At 31.5% G+C, this 18,236-nt stretch overlaps 1 protein-coding gene across 7 annotated transcripts in view; it reads left to right on the forward strand.

The window, feature by feature from the left end:
- The window catches only part of Epha7 (EPH receptor A7), a 164,805-nt gene that overhangs the window by 26,542 nt on the left and 120,027 nt on the right, over positions 1–18,236 (forward strand). The window lies entirely within an intron of this gene.

The raw sequence follows: 18,236 nt of genomic DNA on the forward strand, positions 1-18,236 counted from the left end.
TTACTTCTGGTTCTTGCTGTGCTATGGGGGTCAAAGATTTCTGGAGAAGATTAACCTATGTTTGCTATCAGGAAAAGTAGGAGATTTTCCCTTTCTATACCTGCAGATCTCTGAAGTCGTGTAGATTGGAGTTTACTCTGCATTGCTTTGTCAGCATAGCTGTGGTTTTCTTTGACAGATGTAAAAAAAAAATCCTGAAATGGAAGGATTTGAGCATAAAAAAATGCCTTCTGTAGAGAACTGGACTATAGCATATAATTTAAAAAGTTTGTGTTATACCATATATACATGCACACCCCACACACACACACGTGTGTGTGTGTGTGTGTGTGTGTGTGTGTGTGGAAGGGGTGTGTGCATGTAAGATTATGCCATTTTTCTATTTAAGGAATTCAAGTCAAAATCTGTCTAAATATGTTCCAAAATAGCAATATTATGATGAGTTAAAAGTCAACTGCAATTAAGTTTAGATGTTAGATTTTTAGTTTTAGGATTTCTGTTTCCAAAATCATAAAGAGTTGATTTTTTATTCTATCTTTAAGTAGCTGGAAGGTATATTAGGAAGTAATATGTCAGGAAAGTAAATTATTTTATTCTGTTGCCCTTATCTTTTTTGCCAGTTAACTAAGGAACTAGCCAGCTTCCTGTTTTCTTATTTGTTTCCCTCATTCGTTGTCCTTTCTTTCTCTCACTTATTTATATTCATAAACATAAATAAGCATTTCAGAAACCATATAAGTATAGCCATAAATATATAGAAAGTTTGTTCAGGTCAATAGGCTCTGCAGTGAAGACTTCTTACATGAAATTTTTTCCTTTGTGACTTGCAATTGTCCCTTGAGTTTGCCTGTTCAGGCTGCTTCCCTTAGGAAGTCCTGTGTCCTCCCTATGGAGACCTAATGATGATATGAAAAGAGATCAATAAGCTAATTTTTTTTGTTAGTGAAACCATATAACTATTTTGCCATTTGAATATGGAAAAGCATTTTGCAGTTTTGTTTTCCTCTGTTGCTAGTTGCCTGCTATGTTTACTTCTTATAAATTGGTACCACAGTAGAAGTTTTCCAAGTGAAGATGACAGTGAAGTTTCCATGCACACTTTTATACTTATAATGACCTTTACGGCTCCCAAGGTGAGATGCATGTTTAGGAATTTGTATGAATCTCTGGAGAGATGGACTGTGGTGGAGAATTCTGTAGGGATTTCTCTCATTAAAGTATACTCAATAAGACTATAAGAACAGTTCAGCTAGATTTAAATATTTGTTGACAATTTAAATCATCACCAAAATTTAATGCATTTTACTGAGGAAAAATGATGAAAGTGACACGAATATAATATATGGGAAATTAGGCATTCTTCAGTGGTGCATGGAGAGTAGAAGAACAAACACAACAAAAATATTAGCATTATCAGTACTAAAAAGACTGTTGAGGGAGAATGTTTAGAATATAAAACCAATTCAATATGAAAATATTCAGCAAACATTTCTTAAATGCTTATTGTTTATAGATACTCATAATATGTTTTGGGGGGCTTAGATAAACTTACATGAATTTTCAGTTTGGCAAAAACTCTTAAAATTAATTCTGTTTACTATACAATTAGCAATATGTTTTTAACTCCATTTGAAAAATTAAATTCTTTTACAATTTTCCCCTATAAAATGTCAAACCAACAGAAAACTAGAAAGATTAGTATAGTGAACACCCTAACATCTTAAGACTCTGTAATTGTTAAAAGCTTGCCACATATATATAAATCACCCACCCCTGTGTGTGTGTGTATATGTGTGTGTGTGTGTGTGTGTGTGTGTGTGTGTGTATGAGTGCATGCATGCGTGTATGTGTCTACCCTTTTTTTATTTTCTTTTTTCCCCTGGCTTAATCAGTGGATATATAACTTTCAGATATCCTGAGAGTTAACTTCTAAAGATTCTAATATATTTCTCCAAAATAAAAGCATTTTCTAATATAAACACTTTTCAAACTCAAGAAACTTACCAGTCATTTGAATTTTATCTTAAAACATAGTCCTTATGCAAACTTCCCAGTTGTGTCAAACTCCTTTTATTGCTGTTTTTTTTTCACAATCTTTGATTCAGTTAAAGTCTCATATTTGTTTTGTTGCCACATTTATTTTCTTTCTTTTAATTTATAATTTTCCTTCACACATTTTTTTTAAAGAATCCAGATCAGTTAACTCTTAGAATATGCCACATTCTAGATTTACCTGCTTACTTTTCCTCATTACCTCATTAGATTCAAGTTAAAACTTTTGGTGGACATAAACACAGTAGATGTGGTTTACTTCCTATGTCATCATAGCACTTTGACTCCATATTTTCAATACGAAGTTGGATGATTTGGTTCAAGGTTAATATGCCACATTTCTCTATCATAAATTTAACATTGTTGCTGATATTTGGAGACACTATGATTGATTTTCCAGTTTCATGGCAGTCTTTTACCCAGTCTTTATCATCCAGTGATATCAATTGGAATCACTTATTACATTGATAGGTACAAAATGTTCATTTTCTCTTTTCATATTTCTTTTACATGTAGTATTTTTTATTGTACAAAATATTTTTTTCCTTTCTTTAGTCCCAATTGTTTGTTCTTAAATAGAACTATAGACTCAAAGATACTAAATGAAAGTGTAACTTAAAAAAACTAATTTATTTTCCACTTGATTAAGAATGAAATTAAATGTTAATTGTATTCACTTTTAGGATTGAAATTCCAGTTTATTTATTCCAATTTTGGTTTTGTTATCATTTTTTTTCCTCTGATGGGAAGTTTAATGAAACTTATATTTATAATAATTGAATAGGTTTTATTTTCAGAGAACTTTTTGAATCATTTTCTTGGACTGACATCATTATCTATCAAAGTAAGTAAATAAAGACTCAGCCTATTTCTTCGAGACTGGAGATAGATTTGCCAGACTGGAACCCACCACCTGTTTAGCTGTGTGAATGGGCAATCTGCATAATCTCTCAGGGCCTTTATCTCCTACTTTTAAGGAGGTAGATATTAGCAGTATCCTTCTCCAAAAGTTGTCTGTGGACCAAATGATCCAATATAGATACAGCTGTAGCTCATAGAAATTGGACAATAAATATGTATAAAAATGAGATGATGGTTGTAAAGCATTTAACACTATTGAACAATGGTAAACAATCAGTAAGTGTTATCTACAATTGTTGCTACTCTAAAAATTGCTTTCTATGTTTGTACTTTAGTAAATGTGGCTGGCAATGATCCAGAAATCTTATTGATTTTCCCTCCACAAAAATCTCTCCAATCTATCCTATCTATTTCTCTTCATTCTGCTGCCAATATTTTAGTTTAAGTCTTTGTTCTATCTTAGAGAATATCAATAGTCCTTTAATTTATTGGTTTGCATTTTCTCTTCTTTCCCACCACTATTTTATTTTCTTTGTAGTGCTGGGGATCTAACCCAGAGCCTTATGCCTGCAAGGCAAACACTCTACCACCTGAGCCAAATCCCCAGCCCCCACCAGTATTTTTTAATCACTCATGATTCACTTGTTTTAAAAATGTAAATTCAAAGACTTTCTTTTTTCTTTTCTTTTTTTTCTTTTTTTTTTTTGCGGTGCTGGGGATTGAACCCAGGACCTTGTGTATGCAAGGCAAGCACTCTACCAACATCCCCAGCCCCCCTTTCTTTAAAATGTAAAGATCTTCCTTAAGGTCTGATTGAAAATCCCTTGTCACCTAACTCTGCTTATACTTTCACCTACCATCCAATGACCCTGAATAATTTGAGGTGTATTAAATGTCTTATTTGCATTTGTGATTTTTCTACAGTATAACTTTCTGCCTCAATTGTCATCTCTTTCTGGAAAAATTTCTTAAGCACATCAATTACGCTCTCTATTCCCTTTCCAATGAGTCCATAGTCATGCTTGTCAGATGGATTTCCAATGTGCATCAACTTTACTGTAACATGTCCCATTAGACTGTAAGATACTAGAAGATAAAGAAAACGTATCCTCTGCATTTAGCACCTTCCTGACTAACCTACTAGAAGAGCAATTATTAAACATATAAATGACATTATTTAGTTCATTTTTGTAAGGCAGGAAATAGAGATTACATTTTCTTATTCACAGTGCAATTGAGTACTGATAAATAATTCTGACAATAATAGAGATTCTCCTCAAAGTAATAAAATGTCCTTATACTCTTGAAAAGAAAATTCCAACTTAAATCTTCATGAATAGGGAACTAAGACAATTAAGAATATCCACATGGAGAGATGTTCTCACTATTAGGCTAAGTAAAAATGTAACTATGTAACTATAAGGTTTTGTACTTATTTTAAGAAAATGATCAGAAAACTATACATGACATTGTTAATGTGGATTGTCTGCCGCTGCTGCATTTCTTAGATATGTTCCTCATGCTTTCTGCATTGATTATATATTGCTACATATGTATATGAATGTATGAGGATACATATATCTACTTTTATCTATCTAATTTATTTTATATAATTTTAAAGTTTAAAAAAAAACTGTAGGAGTAGAGCATGACAAAATTAATACACCCTTTCCTTGTTTGTCAGCCTTGCTAACATGAAGGGTACAAGTACTATTTTTGGTTGCATTAAAATATGGAATATCCTTATAATTAATAAATACAGGGTTCCTTATTTTCAAGAACTTCTGATATAAATTTAAAAATGCAATATGGATTAATTTAATAAATGCATTACCATAAATGTTGGGAGAAAATGAGGCTTTATGGGGTTTTAAAGTGTAAAGCATTTCATTTTTATGATTTCTTTCTAACTGCTTGATTACATAGAATTGGATTATTTGAATGTATTTTAACATATAAACAAATCTCTGTGTATATATGCATATACATATATGTATTTTTCTATATTACTAATCTTTGAGCTGTAGCAGTACTAATAAGCTGTTATACCTTTTCAATCAATTGCTTTGCATTGTAGTACTAAATATAATTTATAGAATAAGCTGCCACTGAGTAGCATAGCTTCTAATGGTTTTATATATGAATTCCTCAAAGGTAAATGTGTCTCTTTTTCTTAAGGAAAGCATTGTATATAATTGAATATTAATTTCAAAAAGGAAACAGGTTAATTATATAGCTTACCTCTAAAAGGAAGTGACTACATTGTCCCAGTCTTCTTCAATGCAAACTGAATCTTGCTGTGTCTTATATATTATATAGTATTTTTATTTGTAGCACACCTAATTTTTTTGTTAGTCATATATTGAATATGGGTTTCTTAGCTTCATCAAAAATACAGTTTTTAATTTTCATGCCATTCAGTAAGTTTACTTGAAGTAATTCAAACTAGATGATAGGAAATATTTTAGGGGAAAATCATCATGAGTTCTATAATAGCATCTAATTTAAAACAAATTTTTTAAGGATATAAAAAATGTGACCGTCAGCTTTGTTTAGTTCTCTGTGATTTTTGGTAGATCAGCTTTCTCTCCTCATATACTCAGTAGGTAACTATTGTTTCAGGTTCTCAACCTCAGAAGTTTTGGCAAAACAAGAAAACTTGTGATTGGCAGCTGAGATGGAAAAAAAACTGCCAACAGTCAGTGTTTCCCCATCACAGCAGCTGTTGGACAGCATAAAACTTCTACCACAAAAACCTCTCCCACTGATCATCTTTTCCCAGATTTATCTCCCAACCTATTATATAATTCAACAAATTGTATTTTACATATTTTCTGTGCACTTCAAGTAGACTTTATATCTACATCAAGTGTAGGTATTTTAAATAACTGGATAAAAAATAAGTCAGAAAAGGGTAAATTGTATGTGAATTTTAATTCAGAAAAAATTTCAACCAGAGAAAAAAATAAGGACTCCTAGCAGATAATGCATACATTTGAGTTTTGATAAACAATTGTGAGAGCCTACCAAGGCACACAGGCACAGCGACACGACTAGCAATGATGGGCCACCAAGCTGGAGTTTGTATGAGAATGAAGGAGACATAAGGCTGGGAAAATAAATAAAGTGGACTGAGTTCTGCAGTGCTCTCTGTGTTGTGCTAAGAAATAGTACCGCCATTTGTAATTATGGAAGAATCATCAAGGATTTGTAATGAGGGCACATAATCCAAATTGAGCAGCAGTGGTAACTTTAAGGGGAGACTAGATTGGAGAATGGAAGGTCTGGACAGACTGAAGGCAACAAAACCTTTCAAAAAATCTCTAGGAAAGGACTTTGGTAAAAATGGTAGGGAAGTGGGATGTTAGGGGATTGTTATTATTGAGATAGAACTATTGTCCATACAAACAAGATACAAAGGGTTACTTACTGTGAGTTTTTTTTTTAAACTTATGTTGTTGTTTTTTAAAGCCAACTTTTACTATTTTTTTAAGCCAACTTCACTTCAGGTAAACATTTAATCAATAAGTTTACTATTTTTGATTGTGCATGCTTTATACTCTTCTGACAAATCTCTCTCTTCCTATAGTATTCACATATTGTTTGTCCTTCATAAGTCCAAGTGTTACTTCTCCAGGAAGTCCTCTCTGATTTTCATGGTGAAAACCAGTATTTCCTGTCTTAGAAGCCCCAGAATATTTTACTTGCATATTTTATATAACAAATGAATTATTACCCAAGATATTATGTTTAAGTGGTGAAATAGGAGCTGGGGAATCAAACTCTTACATTACCACATATACCAGTGATAATCTTAGTCAAGTTACATAACCTCACATAACTTCAATTCTTCATTTTCAATTGGGAACCATGATGAACTATATTCATTCTACATGATATATAATATTATTAATATTAAATTAAGTAATACACATGTACTAATGGCTAACAATGCTGGTCAAAATCAATGCTTGGTAAATGTAAGTTTAATTATTAGGTGGTTTGTAAGATGATATTTAGATTACATAGAAGATTTAAGGCAGTGGGGAATGATATCTCCTATCAAATGATGGACCAAATTTATCACTCTTAATGAGGGACTCTTGAAATGGGATCAAAATATCATGATTGGTTACAATGGACAAAAGAAAAGAATAATTCAAAATACCCAATTTTCCTAAGATTTCTTTGTTGGCCAGGGCAGAAAATGCAGCAGTCTGAGTTTCTGTGGTAGTGAACGTGGCTATCGATGGTGACTATGATTTTAGTGATATCTAGGGGGTGTGCTGGGACATTTTCAGAGATATTTTTGAAAATATTAGTGATAGAATATTCTGGGAAGACAAGTTTGATTATATTCTGGTAGGACAGTTCTTCAGGAGAATCACATGAGGCACATAGGGTCTTAATTTGTCACATTAACAGTGGTGAGTGCAAAGACGAAACTGAAGTGAACCAAGGAGGGGATGATAAAGTGGGAAGATGGTTGAAATAATAGATGTTGTTATGAATAAAAGAGAAATGACTAAGTAACCCTAGTTAGCAGAGTAAACAAAAGTTTAATTATTTGTATGGCCCATATAATAAGGGTTCTATCCCTTTTGGAGGAGTATCATAATGAAATTTTTGAGAAGTCAATATTAAAGAATTTTTCTATCCCAAGTTTCAGAAACTTATTTCATGAATAAAATGTAGATAAAATGCATACTTACATGAAATTCCTAGTAGAATTTAGAACAATGTAAACTCATTTGGGGAAATCATGCCACCATCATAGTGAGAAAAGAACAAAATATAAGGCTGAGATCAAAATGGGAGATTTTAAGGTTCATGCCTGAGAAATGAAAAATTCTGATTGCTGATGACAACATAAATATAATTTTGTTCATTGACAGATGGAAATGTTATCAATTTGTCTCTTTAAAGCAAGAAAGAGGAATTGAGGTGAAAGGATCACAAGTATAAGGAAAAAAGTGGGGGCTAGAGATGTAGCTTAGTGGTGGAGTGCTTGCCCAGCATGCATGAAGCCCTGGATTTGATACCCAGCACTGCTCCCCACTGCCAAAAAAAAAAAGAGTGCTTTGTCACAGAATTTCAGAAGTTAATTGTCTTTCCCCTAATTTATTAATTCATTGCTTTCAACAATCAAAGACATAAAGTTTCTAAGCTTTTTAATTTGTGATTTAATTTGTGATTAATTTAATTTGCAATTAATTTGCTAATGTTTATTAATTATCTAGTTTTCAGAATTACTGAATACATGTGTTAATAATCACAGTGCCAAAAGAAACAGCTTGTCTGCATTATAAAATAATTTAAAGGTACAAATTTTTAAAGATGTATTTTAAAATAAAAAGTTTCTAAAATCTTCAGTTTGTTTCAGAGAAGATTGTAAAAACACAGTATGAACCTTTGAAGGCATATGACATTAGATCATACATGTTCCTCAACATTTCCCTTTAGTTCTAGATTTTTGAAAATGCAACATGCATTGCTTACACATCTGATATCTTAAAATAATAATTTTTATTGCTTAAGTTCCTTTCAAGTTAATATAGATCACATTGAAATTTTCTGTTTGCAATTGTGTTGTGGAGAATATTAGATGTACATGGAGCCCTGAAAATAGATTTTTAAATAGCAAATGTGGTCCTTTCAAACGAATATACCTGTAATAACACTAATTTTTTTCTCAGAAAAATCGACTAGATACTGTTTCTAAGGATGACATCATTATTTTTAAAGGGGATCCTTTCTGAAAATTTTCAGGAGGCATTACTGAAGCAAATGAAGAGCAAATGGAAACAAGGCAGTCACCTTCTGGGGAGCTTTGAATAGTTTCAGTGAAAAATTAAGGACCACCTGCCATGTTGAATTTTATAAGTATGAGTGATGCAGAGGTCCTTGCCAATGCATTCATGAATAAGTGAAAAAAAAGAGGGGTTTTATATAGTAACACAAACCTTCAAATGGAGTTGAAAGACAAGGCTCTTCTTACTGGGCGAAAGTTATCTGCTATATAGAAAGGCCTACTGAATGAAACATTTGTCCTCAAGGTCCTTTTAATCTGCTGTGAGGTTCTGCCTGTTACCTCACTTGGAATAATGTGCCAATTTTGTAAGGATAAAGAGAATTTTATCCTTTTTTTCATTCCTTTAGCTTCTTGATGCAGCATTTCCTTGAATTTCACAGTACCTGCCTGTTTTTAGCAGCTCTAATTTCAGACTATCACTTTCCTGGACAAAAGTGTAAGAACTGATATTCTCATCGACTTGATGGAGAATATTCAAGAAATGCAATCCCAGTGAGAATGTCACTTACTAATGGATATTTCTTTCTGCAGGCATCTTGAAAAATTCTGTTACTGTTCCCCCTCTCTAATACCTCTTATTCAGTACAAAGACAGATTAAAATGTCTGTTATCCAGGGACATTTGCTAGTTTGGCAGCATGTTGCTTTTGTATTGTGAGTGCTTATTGTTCACATCTCATGCTTTTAATAGTGTGAGTTAAATTATTTTTTTCCCCTAACAAAATATTTACTTTGTTCTCTGATAGTTTAGAACTGAAGTGCAGGAATTATGAGAGATTTAATTGAATTTGATCTGTTTTACTTTTATTATTTATTTCTCTAAGTTGAAAAGGGATATATGGAAATAATAATAGATTTTTTAACGTTATGAAAATTGAAATTTGTTTTATAACTGGGACAAAGAATCCAGGTTCTTATCAGTAGACAAAAGTGCTTCAGTTAGTATGCAGAACTGTTAAAATCAAGCAAACAAAAAATTTCTCAGTTTTTAATTGAACTTTAAGCAAATTGTTATTGTGAAATTTCTTGGTTATAACTAATTCTAAAAATACTGGTTAAGAAACTGGCTGGTAAAATTTTATAAAATTTCCATATATCAGGGGCTAGGGTCTGGCTTGGTAGAGCACTTGCTTAGCACATGTGAGGCACTGGGTTCGATACTCAGTACCACTAAATAAATAAATAAAGGTTGAATTAAAAAAATGCTTTTAAAAAATTTTCCAAATATCAGAACTTTGGTGTTTGTCTGGGTTATATGTTTATTTTAGTTATATACTAAAGTGAGTTTTATTGAGAGACTTACTATTGTAATCTCAAGACTCTTCAAAAGACCTCCTGTGTTTCTTGTCATCTCATTGTAGTGATTAAGGTGACCCTTATTCTGTTGCTATTTTTAATAGCTACTCCTTCACTCTTGAAAGATCCTGGTTTGTGTGTTTTGTGGTCATTTTCCATTTAAACCTTTTGGTGAGAGGCAAAGAAAAACTCTAACTTTTCTGTTATTGAAAGAATAAAGCAATGACAGTTTCATAGTTTTTCCTTTTAAAACTTGAAATAAGGGACAGTGATATAAAAATGGATAAAATTAATAAAAGTAGTCTGTCAACTTAAATCTACATAGCATATTCTTAGATTTTTTAAAAGCTTATTTTATTTGTTTGTTTCTTTGTTTACAGAATTATTTCAACATTGTTACTTTCCAAGCATTTTATCTTGGGAACTTTGAAGAAAAACTAAATATTTGAACAGAACTAATGTTCCTTTAAAAATATGTTTTCTTTGTGTTTAAATATTTTTTGAAATGCTTTATTAGAACTGGGTTTCATTAACTAGGACATACCTGAAGCATAGAAGAACAATTGATACTGTTTGGTAGTGAAGCAGGTGTTCTCAACTGTACTATTGACATTTGGGGAGGATAAATCTTTGTTTTGAAAGATATGTATGATGTCTGCCTACTAAATGGATTATGATTATCAAAACCATTTTCAGACATTGCCAGTTTTTGTGTGTGGGGGGGGAAGAAAAAATGGATAATTAAAAATTAAAGCCCTAGGGGCATGGGTTGTGGCTTAGCGGTAGAGCGCTCCTCTACCCTTTGTGAGGCCCTGGGTTCTATCCTCAGCACCACATAAAAATAAATAAAATCAAGGTATAGAAAAAATTAAAGCCCTAGACACATAGCTAGGAAAACATTGTATTATATTAGAGCCTTGTGATTCCCATGTGAACTATCTCCATATCTTTTATTTTCTTATGGTAGTTTTTAACAAAATGTATAGCATAGGATGATTTTTCTTCAGTCCTGCCGAAGTAGAAGTGGTAAGGTTCCTAAACTGCTTGTTTCAGGAAGCAGAGTCACCTAAGTAATAGAATAGGTGGTAAGCACTTAAGATAAGCAATTACTATGTGTTCTGAGGATTTGCTTCAAAGATGATAGGAGAGAGTACATTAGTTTTACAGATTGAAGAGTCCTTACATAACCACAGTTATATGGTAGGCATTTATGCATACAGTATAATTAGGTGTTTTGTTGCAAACTACCAGTGTTAAATTAGTATGTGTAAATGAACCCATGAGGAGAATTTGTCTCCTTAATACTGGTGATGATGGTAAGGCATGTCTTCTTCAGCATGTTCTCTCTCTTTTTCTTTGTTTATATTCAGGCTCATTTTGTAATGACGAGGTAACCCACACCCAACTATTACTGTATAACTTCTCCCAGATCCATGTCAAAAAATTTTCATGATGAATCATCTGTGGACATACTGGCTAGGAGCAATAACAATGGAAGAAACTCCAAATTATTGTAGTTTTCTTCCTTCATAAGTTTATGAAGGAAGAAAATGGGAGCTTTCATTTTTCTTAGTTGTCCTTAGAAAAAAATAATCAGATCTTATAAATACGTATGGAAAGTAAAGTAATATCATATTGTGTATGCATCACTGTTAAGGATAGCAAAGAAAAGCATGAACTACCTTGAAATATAAATTATATTTTCATAGAAATTGATTCTGTTTTCATTAATTTGTTTTCAACTGTTTGATCTATAATAGTTGCCTACAGAATACTGGAGTTTTCCTTGGGACTTCTAGAATCTTCTCTTGAGTTTTTATCAGTTTTCATTGTTTTTTTTTGGGGGGGGGAGGAGCATTACATGGAAGTTGCAGGCATGTGTTTGGCCTATTTTCTTGCATTATAGAATTAAAAGTACAGTTACACTTCTACCAAAATAACATCCTAAATGTTATGGTTTGTATTTTTAATATCCCCGCCAAAACTCATATGTTAAACAATGCAGAATGTTTAGAGGTGAAATGATGAGCTTATGAGATGTAATCTCATCAGTGAATTCATCCATTTTAAGAATTGATAATTTGAATGGATTACTTGATGATGAATGTAATTAGGTACAATGTGACTAGAGGACTTTGGTCTCTGGAGTCATGACCTAATCTATATGTGTCCATGGCTCCTTCCTTTCTCTGTTTCTTGGCTGCCATGAGCTGCACAGCTTTCCTCCTCCACAGCATTCTGTCATGATATTCTGCCTCACCTCAGACCCAGAGCAATGGAATTTGCCAACCATGGACTGAACCTCTAAGGTTTATTTTCCTCTGAGGTTTATTTATTCAAAATAAACCTCTCTCCTACTACATTGTTTATATCAGGTATTTTGGCTACAGCAACAGAAAGCAGATTCAACAAAATAAGTTTAGCCAGACTAAAAAAATAGAAGGGAAAATAGGTTAACTTTCAAACATTTTTTTAAAAAAGTACTATTATCTTAAAGGATTCAATATACATTATTTCTTTAGTTGAAGATACTGAAGGTATTTTAAAGTTGAAACTCATAGGCCTTTAGCTACATAGTCTATACAGTGAGCATTCTCACAAAATATTGGAGAATATTTTCAGAAATTTTTGTATGGTTTGGAAGAAGCAGTGTTATTTTAATTTAAAAATATATTGTTCTTCACCAAGTTACAATAATGATAATAGTAACTGACATAGATATAATACCTAACTATATGCTAGAAACACGTTTTAAATTTAGTTCTTATCTCAATCCAATTATGAAAGTATGTTAAACCCATACTAAAGATGAGGAAACCCATGCAATTTCCTATTAGTGACCTAGTGAGGACTAGCAATTGAAGTCATAATTTAAGTATTTGGCTTCAGCTTCAAAGCCTGCAGCATGTTGCAGTACCTTCTACTATTCTGTAAAGGTTTCATTATTCATCAATATGCTTTCACAAACATTTCTTCTATTTTGGTAAATAAAATTAAAATCCACATAACTGTACATAAAATACCAACATACTAGGCGATGTCAAAGGTTTGCTAATAAAACATGACATTGCAGGCAGACTTCCAAGGCTTAAACTCCTATAAAATGTAAAGAAAATACATTTGACACTTTTACATTTAATTGGGGAAGTATGGTAATTGTTTTGCATGATTGCAGTGAAGTTGTAATATACTCTATATGGATAGATAGAATCATACCTATATTCTTATCTGTACTGTTAAATGGGAGAAATGAGAAGATAAAGAAGGGCTTAGTAGCATAAACTAGAGTGCAGACACGGCTTCATTAAGGAAGTCATGTGATGTGGAATTTAAACAAATGTACCTGTAATGACTTTCAGGAACTTCAATACCACATAGCTTATTCTTTAACATAATCTTCTTGTATTTCAGGATGCTTTTTAAAAATATCTATTTATGTATTTGTTGGAGTACTCCATGTCAGTTTGGTGAACTCTCTTTTGGCTAAGTATTTAATACTCTTCTCTTTTTAATTATGCTGATGTTTGTTAAGTTCTTCTTCATTTATTCTTTTGCTGTTTTTCTGTAAAAGTTAATAGGAGTGCTTATGCAATACTAATATGTACTGTGACAGAATTTATTCATTCATATACTAGTCTGATATATAAAATGAGTAACTTTAACCTTTTGCATAATTTTTACCTTTTACATAAAACACAGTATATTAATTCATTAGTAAATAGAATGCTTATAAATTAACCTTATGATTCTTCAGAAGAGAATGTCCCAAATATAAAAATGACAAGTACAACACCAAATTTGTTATTCTGCAGAAATAACTTTGGAGATATTGGTGAATCCTGAAACCTAAAAATACCATGAATTTTCATACTGCACTCTACACTCTAATTAAATTATCTCACATAGCACTATGTGATAATTTTATGTGGTAAACAGCTGGCACATTAGTGAAATATCAATTTTCAGAAAACTAGTATGTTAAATGGCGAGAATGATAACCTATTTCCTGAAATCCCCACAAATTATATTAAGAATAAATATCATTTGATTATACTTTCCTAAATGCAAGGCTTCATGCTGTACCAAAGTATTGATAGAAGGAATTTAACTATGGGACTCACTTATTTCTAAGAAGTCAAGTATTCTGTTTTATAAATGAGAAATGTTTGCTTTTCTATTGAACATTTTTTTTATAGTAAAAACAGTTGTAACAGTTGGATTTGAGGAAAAGATCATGAGAATTAGTGATCTGAGAACTTTCTGTTAATCTTTTTTTTTTTGCTTTTCATATCAAAGCAATAATGTAGAAATTTCTATTATATTAATAAAATCAGATATAATGAATCCTATAGAGGAAATATAATTTCTGTTGGTTCATTTCTAAGTAATTTACATGTCAACCTATATAAGTACAAATATAAATAAAAATATAAGTGAAAGGGATTCTACTAGAGTAGAGGACGGAGAATGGGGAGGGAAGGAAGAAGGGAAGGAAAAAGAGGAAGGGAAAAGGATCATGAACTGAAATTGATTTTCATGCATGTTTGAGTTTGTTGGGATGAACTCAACTACTATGCATAGCTATTTTGCTCTAATACAACTAACTGAGTAAATATAAAACACATATGTATTTTTAATTATATAATTTTGTATCAATTACATGTTAAATAGAAATATATATCTCCTAATCTAATCAGCTATTTGGACAATTGTTCTAAGACATATGCCCTAAATGATAATTTTTTATAATATAATTTAGAAGAGGGCAGGATATTTTGAGAATTCTCTGCTTGAAATACAACTTTACTTGAAAGGATAGTGGAAGAAGCAATTCAATAAAAATTTAATGAAATTGTCACATAGATATTACATCAAGGTCAGTATGTGAACTTGTTCAGCTATTTCATTTTTTTTATGTGCAAAGTAGGGTGTTTAACCAACTGCATTAAATACCACTTAGGCTATTAGCGATGCAAGCATCTTTCTTTACACTTAGGTATGCAAAACATGTAATGAATGAACAGAAAACCAACTAATATATTTGAAAGTTTAAGCAAACTATTTTATAGTTGAGGATATAATTGAGATGGAAAATGTATAAAGCAAAGCTGAAATGGAAGTAACCTGAGCAATACATCAGATCTTTATAAGTTGTTTCCTCTGAATTCTAATTTTTGAAATATTTTATATCACTCAACACAATTTGTATGATAAGAGAAGAATTTCTGTCTGGGAAAATCAAAGAACTTTAAAGCCTTTATTGACACCATGTCTAGACATATTCCTCTAACATCTGTATCTTGAAAAGATTCACCTTCTAGCCTCTTACTTAAAGGACTACTAATTTAAACTACAAAATAATCAGGTAGGGAAATGTCAAAAGAGATACTCATATCCTTACAAAGTTGGGACTCTTCTTGTCTAATTATTAGCATTCAGAAAAGAGTACCCTTAGCCTTATAATGCCTCAGGTATTATGTTCATTATGGTGACATTAAAGCACAATGGAAAGTTTAAGTGTCAGGTACCTCACTTTTCCACTCATGTTGGTATACACACAAAGTGTCCATTTCACAAATTCTTATACAATACTTGGTTATCTCTATATTACACAGAACTAAACTGGTCACCCTTGGCCTTTCTGTATTCTGTTGTTTTAAACACATTTACTAGTCCTCTTATTAGTGTTTTGTTGAACATTTACCCCCAAAAGTATTTCAACTTAAATGTTGCAAGAAGACTATTCTAAAAATATTGCTGGACCCATTCCACCTGGTGTCCACCTGTGACAGCATGTCTTCACAATCTGTCATCTGCTTTTCTTCTGTATGTTCTTAACCTCTTTGTTTGGGTATAATTTTTGAATAGCTGTTTTTCCTTATTTAATGTGTTATACATAGTACAGAATGACATTTCCAAATCTTTAGTCAGTTTCTGGAATGATTTGATACTACATAATTAAGATGATTTAATACACTATCAGTTCTCTTTATATAACATTATTTTATAGCACTATTAGTGTAGAGATAAAATCAGTCATTATATTCTAGTTTATCATTTTCTTTCTGAGAACTTTCAACATTTTGGATTTGGAAATGTGCACATTTACATTATTATTCTTTTCTTTGAAAAAACAATATTTAACTTCTAAATTCACAAATATTTTAGATTCACATATATTTATATAAATGTTGAGTCTAATATTATGTAGTGCTTGCCATTACTTTTCCTGAGTTTACTCTTAATGTTAAGATACTGTATGTTTTTATCCCATTTTTGTTCATTTCAAGTTTTAGCACAAAAGATGTGAAATAGTATAGGTGCATGTAAATAGTCTTTGATTCACAGATTGCCATGCCCACAACATTGATCAGAGGTCAAATAAATTAATTTATCTTGAAGTATATAAAATTAAAAGGGAAAACAGAAATGTACAGAAGGATGTATTGCTCTTTATGTGTGTTTGTGCTCATAGTAAAACATGTAATGGACCAATGTATTTAAATTAGTTTTTGTTTACAATAATTGTTATAAAATTTTAAAGAGAAATAAATTGAAATGATCCTTATAACAAAAGGCATTAAATGATATTCTAGTATTTTCTAATATAAACGTTAATTATATAAGTTTATTTTAATAGATTATCATCTAGTTACTAATTATTAACAATAAAAAGTATTGTGTACTTAATGTATGACAATTTAATTAACCTAAAACTGGGAAATATTTATATACATATTTTAGTTTGGATAGGTCATATCTTTGAGGAAAAAACTGTATTTTTTAAAGATTCCAGAGCATAAGAGAAGTATTATTGCTTAGTGCTTAACCCTACACTGATGTTTTTATTATAATTTAAAATTCACAGTTTAGTTGGTTCCCTCTCTTGGACCTTCTCTCTTTTATGTTCAATGGACGTGTTCCAATTATACTCTTCTAAAATGTTTTCCATGTCATTTATACGTTTATGTATGTTACTATATTGAGGATGCTGATGTAATCATGTTAGAAATCATCTAAAGCATTAATCTAAAAGTGGCTGTGCAGTTGTATGACTATACAGTGTAGCAAGCAACTCCTCTAAGAGTGAAAGCCCATGAAATGTGTCTTCTTACTGATGTATCCCAGGCTACACTGACCACTGATAAGAATAGATCACATCAATGCAATTATTGATTATCATGAAAAATCTGGATACAGTGAATTACTTTTTTAAAGTAGAATGATATTGCAAGATGCATAATGCTGTCAAATTAATGTTTTTCATTCTTTCACTTTGTAAGTGTAGGTTAACATATGGGGTAGATATTGTGTTAGGCATAGGAATTCTTAGATACATATAGTTCCAGCCCTTGAGGGGTTCATAGTGACCTAACAAGAACAACAAATAATTATAGCAGTATTAATGTCATAATATTGGTATGTTTCACAGGGTAAAACTGTTCTCCTAAATAACCTTAGAAGGTCAGAAAAATGGAGGATATAAAACCTTTAACTGATATTTGATGGAAGAAACACAACTATTTTTTTCTGAAAAATTTATAAAAAATATAATTAAGCAGTATTCAATAAGTACCTATATTATCTTTTTGCAAAATGCTATAGATACAAAGTTAATGTGATCTGCATAGAGCTGTGTCAGATTATATGTTTGGTGTAAAAATTTTTTAAAAAGTAACAATTATTTAAATAGTTACTATTAGTAAGGAGTAGAAAGTATGAGACTCCAGTCATAGAATTCTTAGTGTTTCATTTCTAACAATTACATTTATCCCAGGACTTGTGTAAGTGTGCCTGTGTGTGTGTGTGTGTGTGTATTTGTGTGTTGTCTCTTCTTTTTCTCTCTTCATTCTTTTCTGTAGCCAGCTTCTTTTTTGAAAAAGAACGATTGAGCTCAACAACATCATTTTTATAAGGATTTATTTTTCCTGTTATTTCTTTTCTAAGAATTAAGGATTGAGAATATCCTCATTGTCCTGATGCATCTTTTTTAAATGTCATGCTTCAGGGTAAACTGATTTCTTTATGATCTCTGGAAAATTTTCCACTGACATAACAGAAATGATTATTTATCTCCCTACATGTTCAAACTGCCTTATACTGCTTCAGGGTTATTTGCTTCACAAGGCTTAGTATTGATTCACATTTTATAACTGACTAAATAAGGCAAATGTAGTCTTCACAAAATAGCTAGAAAGATTGCTTTAACTTATGAT

Source organism: Urocitellus parryii, chromosome 8 (genome assembly GCF_045843805.1).
Source record: "Urocitellus parryii isolate mUroPar1 chromosome 8, mUroPar1.hap1, whole genome shotgun sequence".
Lineage (NCBI taxonomy): Eukaryota > Metazoa > Chordata > Mammalia > Rodentia > Sciuridae > Urocitellus > Urocitellus parryii.